The sequence below is a fragment of the Protomyctophum bolini genome, assembly GCF_963924005.1.
Source record: "Protomyctophum bolini genome assembly, chromosome: 19".
Classification (NCBI taxonomy): Eukaryota; Metazoa; Chordata; class Actinopteri; order Myctophiformes; family Myctophidae; genus Protomyctophum; species Protomyctophum bolini.
The window spans coordinates 25,939,379-25,948,209 of record NC_137880.1 but is presented as its reverse complement, the minus strand read 5'-3'; the positions used below and the strand labels follow the sequence as shown (position 1 = coordinate 25,948,209).

The 8,831-nt window shown below is 44.6% G+C and overlaps 1 protein-coding gene across 1 annotated transcript in view; it reads right to left on the bottom strand.

Annotated features, from left to right (window-relative positions):
- The window catches only part of LOC308333842 (uncharacterized protein), a gene marked incomplete at its 3' end in the record, with an annotated part of 41,375 nt that extends 33,030 nt beyond the window's left edge, over positions 1-8,345 (bottom strand). The window contains 2 exon segments of the mRNA XM_080790346.1: positions 3,024-3,185; positions 8,318-8,345.
- Positions 8,346-8,831: the final 486 nt, after the last annotated feature.

Here is an 8,831-nt window from a genome sequence, read left to right as displayed (position 1 = left end):
GTATAAAGCATTATAATCGTATTCCTAATGCATTGTAATTATACATTTATAATAAGGCTTCATAACACTCACTATGAATGTTTATAATTATGCCTAACAACTTATAACAGACACTTCAGTATAACTGAAACTGACTAAGTTATGGTAGTTATGGTAGACCTGACCATTAAGTAAAGTGGACGTACAATGTTTTTGTTTTTTTTCAGGATAAATTAATGCCCTAATTTTGCCATACCACAGTGTCACACAAAACTAGCAAAAGTAACGTTATTTTTAGCTATTTTAGAATTCGAATCTCGTCTGTCCTGATGAAGGTCTAACGATCGAAATGTCAAATAAAGAGCAACATTTTTATGCAAGTTTCTGACTGTGTGCGGTGCTTTTCTTTGTCACTCAGAGATCCCCTTTTGGAATTTGAAATCTGAAAAATAACCATTTTGGATGGTTTCCATCTGACAGCAACAATATTCAAATTATGCAGAACTTAAGCCCTTAAGTCTCGGGATTTCTCATCGATAATGAAAAATCTAATTTAATAAGTGGAACATAGATGGTGATTGGAAGCGGGGCCCCAATGAATTGGCAAAACACTAAGATTTTAATATAAGATATGATATTATATAACATTCATATGAAAATAAATATGTAGTGTAGGGCAAAACTATAGTACCAAAGTAGAAAAGATTGTCATGGTATTTTGTCTTTATAACTTTGAAAGATGCGTTTTCATTGTGATAGTACCATTGATCCAAGCCAGCACACAAATAAACATGCTCTGACAAATGCACGCGGCCCACCCATCTGTCCACTAAACATGTTAAGATTTTCAAGTGGCCCCCAGCCGTGCTCCAGAAAAGGTTGAGGAGGAGGACCACTGGATTTAAGCCTTACACTGGTCCATTTGGTTACCCTCTCAGAGTTAAATTAACACTGGCTTGTTTAACGGCGTACCGTTTAAACACCGACATGAGGTGAATAATTAGCTGGAACAGGACAGTGTAAATGGCTTCATTGTGTGTCTGAAGCCGAGTGTGTGTCTGTTTGAACAGCAGCAGAAAACTGCTGTTTGTACAAAAAGGTGTCAGACCAGCAAATACATTTTATAGTTTGGGTCCGTATATATATTATGACCGTGTGTGTGTGTGTGTGTGTGTGTGTGTGTGTGTGTGTGTGTGTGTGAGAACATAATCGCTCATGATATACAGTGTTATGGTGTTGCCTTAATAGGGGTGTTTTAAGAACAGCCATTAATGCAGCTTGTAAAATATTCCCCAACACCAGGCCAAATAGCCTACTCACTTCCCCTCCCTCTCTCTCTCTCGCTCTCTCTCTCTCATCCCCCCCTCAATCTCTCTCTCTCTCTCTTTCTCTCCCTCCCCCCCCTCTCGCTCTCCCTCTCTTTCTCCGTCTCTCTCTCTCTCTGTCTCTCTCTCACACACACGCACACACACACACTCTCTCCTCTGTATCTCACACACACACTCACTGAGCGTCTTCCGCATTCATTTCTTGCTCGCACGCCCCTCTCACCTATCACGGTCTCTCAATGCATTTTTGGGCATTTTTTTATTTAACTCATTAAAAGCAATTCTCTGAAAAATTCCCAGCTGACTGACCAGGCTTCTGCCCCCCCAACCCCCTCCCCCTTTCATCCATTATTTTCTCTACACACACACACACACACACACACACACACACACACACACACACACACACACACACACACACACACACACACACACACACACACACACACACACACACACACACACACACACACACACACACACACACACACACACACACACACACTCTCTCTCGTTCTCTCTTTAAACTAACCTGTATAATGTTGTCAGAACTGCTTGAGAATTAAGTGTTAAGTGTTGCTTTTTATGAGGGGGAAACAGACTGGAACAGCGGGTGTGTGTTTGCTGATGCCTACTACTACTACACACACACACACACACACACACACACACACACTCCATCATACAAACGCATTTACAATGCAAACTGCATACACACATACTGATACACTATGAACTCAGTAACATGTGCGTGCATGTGCGCCTGCGCCCACACACACACACACACACACACACACACACACACACACACACACGAAAGCTTAAGGTGAATATGTTATGAATTACAGCCTGTTCGTTGATGAGATACCCCTAAGCCTGAAGTTGCTACATCATTAGTGTGTGTGTGTGTGTGTGTGTGTGTGTGTGTGTGTGTGTGTGTGTGTGTGTGTGTGTGTGTGTGTGAGCGCGCGTGCGTGCATGCGTGCGTGTGCGCGTATTTGTGCATTTTCGCATCGTAATGGGTTGACAATATGTCATTAAGACACCTTAGTGAAAATCTGTTCTCAATTGTTGTGGTGATTTCTGCTGTTTTAATTTAGACGGTAAAGGCGCGCGCCAACTCTGGCCGCTGCAATGCCGTGAGGACTTAGAAACATTAACTGCATTCCCATACACAACAAACCCATACGCCTTGCACACTTTTATGCCTTAACTCCATTGTATTTTGTCCATGGGAGCCCAGCTCGTAATTTCTTTCCAAACCGGTCGTTTAGTCAGTCAGGCACTGAGTGAAAAGTCTTTGTTTTAAGGGGCATAAATAATGTGCGGAAAATTACTCACACTGTCCATCAAAGAGCGTGCATATTCCCCACGCCTATACCCCCTTTCTCTCTCTCTCTCTCTCTCTCTCTCTCTCTCTCTCTCTCTCTCTCTCTCTCTCGGCTGCTGATGCTACAGTGAAAGGGTATATAGGGCAAAACTGGGCTATTATTCTCGGTAGCTTGAACTCATGACCTGAACCAGTCTGCTCACAGTGCTCAGTGTTGTAGGCCAATGTAATTATGCCACAACAACAAAAGCACACACATAAATGACTTCACTTTTCTGCCCAAGTGTTGAGCATTGACCCGACAGTGTTATAATATGTACCGCTATAATCTGCATCGTTAGCTTTGGATCGTTTGCATGATAACACTTCGCGTTCGTTCAACTGACCTCCAGCGGTTGGAATTTGAGCACTTGTAGTGAGACTCCGTTCACAGCATCTCTCTCTCTCTCTCTCTGTCTCTCTCTCTCTCTCCCACGGCTCAAGGTCTGTCCTGCGAGCTCCCACAGCTGACAGGTGGGCATGTGATGTGAGCCTCGGAATCTGCCTGCCTGGGGGAGATGGAAGGAAGAGAGAGGGAGGAAGGGTTGAAAGGGGTTAGGGAGAGAAGGATGATGGGGAAAGGGGTTCATGTAAACCTTCATCAGTGGAGAAACGGACAGATGTTTCTTCACGCCCTATTACACAACATCCTCATTCATAGCCATCTTCGATCTCCATTGTTTAAACGTGTTGTTGGTTTTTCGTCACTTGGGTCCAGGAGGGTTGAGGTCTGGTAGAGATGATAGAAGACAACACAGGCACTCCACTAGTAATATATTGTATAGGAAAAGTACGGAGAGCAACAACAAAATAGGACTACAGGTTCAAGATCGAGTTAATCACTTTCAATCCGACATCCCTATATTTTATTTTTAGCTTAGATTACGCTTTTTTATTAACTTTTTGAGAGGGCAAAATAGGCCCAATTTAAATAAATATTCAGATTTATTAGTTAGTTAGTTACCATTAAAAATTATTTTGGTGTCAAATTCTCTCACAGGTTATTGTCCCATTTCTGGTCCAGGCCTCATTTGGTGATGGTGCCGGTGGCTATAGGTGATTGGATGGCCCGTAGGGGGCTGCAAAGGGGATCAGAGGATGGAAACAGAATCCAGATGGCACCTCGGATGGCACAGCCTTCCTTCGTCTCAAACAACAGGAAATGGAATTATGGGTCATTATGCTCCCAGCTTAGACTCACTGGGCTGTGATGTCTTTGTTTTGACTCGAGGAGAACAAACAAGTTGATGTGTGTGCGTGCAAGTGTGCGCATCCGTGCGTGCGGGCATGTGTGTATGTGTGTGTGCGTGCGTGTGTGTGTTGGGGTGCTGGCTAATAAAGGGAGCTGTTAAGTCTGTTCTCTCTCATTACTGAGTGTTAAAACAGCCAGGCAAAATTACTTTCTGTGTGTGTGTGTGTGTGTGTGTGTGTGTGTGTGTGTGTGTGTGTGTGTGTGTGTGTGTGTGTGTGTGTGTGTGTGTGTGTGTGTGCGTGCGTGTGTGCTCGTGCGCGTGTGCGCATGCACATGTGTCAATGTGCATCTATCTACGTGTCATAAATAGGTAATATTGTTGTGTGTTTGTATGGGTGTGTGGCTGTGTGTGTTGCGGTGAGTGCGCATGCGCACGTCTACTCTCTAATGTCTCCGGGTTATATTTTGGTGTTGGTGCGTATGAGAATGTGTGCGAGTGCTTATTCATTGAGCATGTGTTACGTTGTTAATAGCACACCTCGTTGGCCAGGCAAAATGTGATCGTTAAAACCGGCGCACAACTGGGCTTGTGTATTCCAACATAACAAAGACAGGCCTATGTTTGCGAGAGCAGGAGTACACGTGTGTACGTGCGATAATATTAACTCGTCTCACCTCCACGCAGCTGTGTTGTCGCATGCTAATTGCTTTGCGGGATATGTTTAGCAACACTTTGTGTTTGCAAAAGGAAGTGTTCATTTACTCAAGTCGTCGTTTTCACACATCTACCATCCTGCCTGCTGGCAGTCAAATATGGTTACATTTGTAAGATGGACACTAGCCCTACTTACAGTGGTCAGAACCGAAACAAAATCCAACAACATCTTCTGGGTCCAGCTAGGGCTTGATGTTTGGACTTGGCAAATGAGATGACTTTTCTTATTCAGAGGTATGGTTAAAGCAAAGTTTCAGTGCCTAGTCTGCCTACACAGAACGATCCTCAGTGTTAAGCATTTTGTCCTTATTCTGGGAGCGAACACTTGGCCAAAATGTGCAGATCAACAAGCAACATGTCGCGTTGCAACACATTGTGAGCCTATTTTCAGCCAAGACATTATGGGCTCCATTTTCATCACCGCTAAACCCCTTATCCCTAAACTTCTTTGCCTTATTTTTTTTACTATTTTGCTAAATATTTTTGAATACCGTAGTTAAAATGGCCAGTCTACAAGCTCACAACGTGTCAATGTAGACAAAAATGCTTTTCAAAATAGTAAAAAAAAGGCAAAGAAGTTTAGGGATTAGGCGTGACGAAAATGGAGCCCTATGTGTTTTTGGGGTGGGGGGGCTAGTATAGAGCCCAGGGGGACCTCAGTCAAATATATAGGAAAGGGGTTCAGGTGAAATCTGTAAGATTTATGTGCAACTCAGTATCAGAAGCCCGATCTCCGGAATAAACTGCTGAGCTAAGCTTGTTCTATAGTCAGGGAGATATTACGCGTTGAGCTTCATGCAATACCTCTTGCCAACCAGTAGTGGTCACACCTGCAACCACAGGATCTAAATTTCTCAAATGAAGAGTCAAGACCAGCAACAACCACCACAGTTATTAATACATGCTCTACCATATTACTTTCTAACAAATGTATGTATTGCAGGCAGCTTGAATTGAACTCTGAGAGTGTAACAGGATCCCCCCAAAGTTTTGCTAAAACATGGGGAAATAAATCATTCTGCTACTCGACTAATTAATTCCCTGACATCACCGGTTAAAAGATGTGAATAACTGGCTGTCAGAAAACTACACGTGGAGTGGAGTAGATTTTTAAACCCATAGTCATAAAATTTATAAAATAAATTATTTTTCTCCTATGTAAATATTTTTGTTGATGTTTCCAGGACTTTTTCTGTCATCCTTAGAAGAAGAAGAAGAAGAAGAATCAATCAATCAATCAATCAATCAATCAATCAATATCAAAGTCTATTTGGAAAAGGTTTTACACTCTGAGAGTGCAAAAACAGGGTCCATTTTACTGTGGGGAAACCCCCCCCCCCCCCCCTCATATCTGTGTTCAGGTTAGCGAGGTTGACTTCTTTGTTGGATATAATAAACACGCAGCCAGAGCGTGATCTGTAGTAGCAGGTATGTGGAGGCGGGACCAGTTACTGCGCCGCCCGCCAATGGCCAGGGGCGGGGAGACGATGATGCGTTTCCTGTGTGTTCGCACAGCTGCACTCTCAGATGTGGCTGTTTTAGCAGCTCCTAACTCTACACCTCACCACGGGAAACGCTTTATTACAACACGAACACACACACACACACACACACACACACACACACACACACACACACACACACACAGAGAGCCCCTCCCTGTCAGACCTGACAGCTTTGTAGTTTCTCACAGTTCGGCTTTGTGGGATCATGAAAGCAACGTGAAAAAAACTAATCCAACCTGGCCTTAACACATGATACCTGTGATAGGCCTCAATCATCATCCAATCATGAGCCAGAGAGAGAGAGAGAGAGAGAGAGAGAGAGAGAGAGAGAGAGAGAGAGAGAGAGAGAGAGGAAGGGAGAGGGAGAGAGACGGGGATATAGAGGGTTTGGGAGAGAGAGGGGGAAAGAGGGGAAGACAGAGTGGGGATATGGAGAGAAGGGAGAGATGGAGAGAGAGACAGAGAGAGAGAGAGGGGGGGCTATATGAATGACAGAGTGGAGCAGAGGTCGTGCAGTGAATGAAGAACATCATTCAAGAAAAAATAAAAAACTGTGTGAGAAGTGAGAAGCGATAAAGAGGGATGGGGAGATAAGTGGAGCTGAGAGGAGGAAAGAAGGAGAAGAAGAAAGGAGTGTAACAAGCAAAAGTAACAGATGTGTTCTGGATATGAAAACCTTTGTCCATTTTGTCTGCTTGCTTTGACGGATTCTTAAAAGAAAAGGAAAAAAACTGAGCTATAACAGTTTCAACGTTTTTAATAAAACACCAGCAGTCATCTTAAACTTAAAACTTAAAATATGTCATGGCAGAGTTTGGGTTTCTGAGGAAGTGGTATACACACACAACAATTCTGAGCGTTAATTTGACTCTGAAATTTAAATGAACACTCAGGATTTTACTGTGTAACAAACGGCTTCCTTCTAGGAATGATTTGTCACTTGTTGCAGCAAGATAAGCAAAAATACTGCATGAAATGTCTGGCAAAAAAATAAACATGCGCCAATTCAGAGTCACAGTGCAACATAATGTTGGGACACACAGGTTGTGCTGCATAGCTTTGCTGGATGAACACGTATGTAACAAAAACCTTTAAATGTCAGAGCCCCATAACAACCGACATCTGGGGCCTCTAATAGAACAAAGATGACTGCATAACATGCATGCGTGCAAAGCGTGACAATCGAGAGTCAGAACCTTAACTGTCTGTTAATGAAGGCAAAGCGCAACAAGCCTTTAATTTAGCGCAACTTTAATGTTTGCTTTTAATGAGTCGTACTCCCAAGTGTGTGCCCAGTGTGTGTGTCACACGCTGGCCAGGGTCTCTCCCCGTCGAGCCGGTCTGCCTGTCTGTCTGTCTCCCAGCGCTAATGTGCTAATCTGCTGTTTAGTCCAACCAGATGGGCCTTCTCCCCGTATCCAGCAGAGTGGAGGAGAGCGCAGGAAAGGGAGAAAGGAGGAAGTTACCTGCAGAGATCTCTTCTCATTAAAGGAGAGAAAACACACACACACACACACCACTCTAAATTACACACACCCCTCGCTCGACCCCACCCTCACCTTACCTCCCTCCCTCCTTCCGCACTTTACGAGGCGGTGATGGAGTTAGACATTAAACTCTTTCTCTCTCCCTCCCCTCCATCTATACTAAACCCCCCCCCCCCCAACACACACCCCCAATCTCTCCATCTCTCGCCCTTCTCTCCCTCTCTTACCTCGTCTGATTTAATCATTCGTTCGGATCCACCCAACTCAAAACCCCCCGACAGCCGGCCTGAACCGAGCAGTCATACTTTGGCGCCGACATCACAGGCCTGCTGGCATGTGCTGAGTTCACATAAAACTAACACATTCCTCCCCGAGATGACAATCAAATGAACGAGAGCGAGAGATTAAAAAAAAGGCAACGCCACGGCGAGATCTGAGCGTCGAGACGCCATTTTATTTCATCCACGACGGCCCTTTGCCTCCACAGCCCAGTCGAAACACCACATCAAAAAAAGCAGGTGACAAATATTAGGGATATTAAAAAACGCATAACTGATCAGATGGACCACACAGTGTGAGGACTGCACTTTTCACACACACACACACACACACACACACACACACACATGTGCATGCGAGTGAGCCCGTGCACGCACACGAGCACACACACAACGCACCGTGAGCTTGTAAATCAGCTATTTTCGACGTGCGACGCCGAGTATAAACCGGGCTTCACACTCACCAGTGCCCTCTGAGCGCCTATCAAGTTGTGACCATCACGCATGAGCGCGTTCAACAAGCAAAGCGAGAGGCCAGGGGGCGGAGGGCAGGAGGAACGAGGGATGCAGGGAACCAGAGGAGGGGAGGGATCAAGAGAGAGAGTGAGCAAGGGAGGGGGTGGGATAAAACAAAAAAAACTTCCTTGGAGGGCAAAATGAGAAAGAGACGTTTTAAAAGGCCTGATTAAAATTCTTATGTTTTATTGCCCTTTTCTTTGAGTGGGGCTGTTGACAAAAAAAAGGAGACGAAAAAGGGAGGGGGGAAGAGAGAGGGGGGGGGGAGGAGGAGAGAGCGATGCTTGTGAGCCAGAGCTAATTCTGAACAGACCGTTTAACGACGGAAACTGTGCTTAAATAAAACTCCATAAAGCCCCATCAGAAATCCCCTCATATCAGGAGCGAGAGCAACAGACGGAAAGAGAGAGAGAGACAGATAGTAGAAGACAGAGACAGATCCCTGCAAAATGCAGAAAGTGT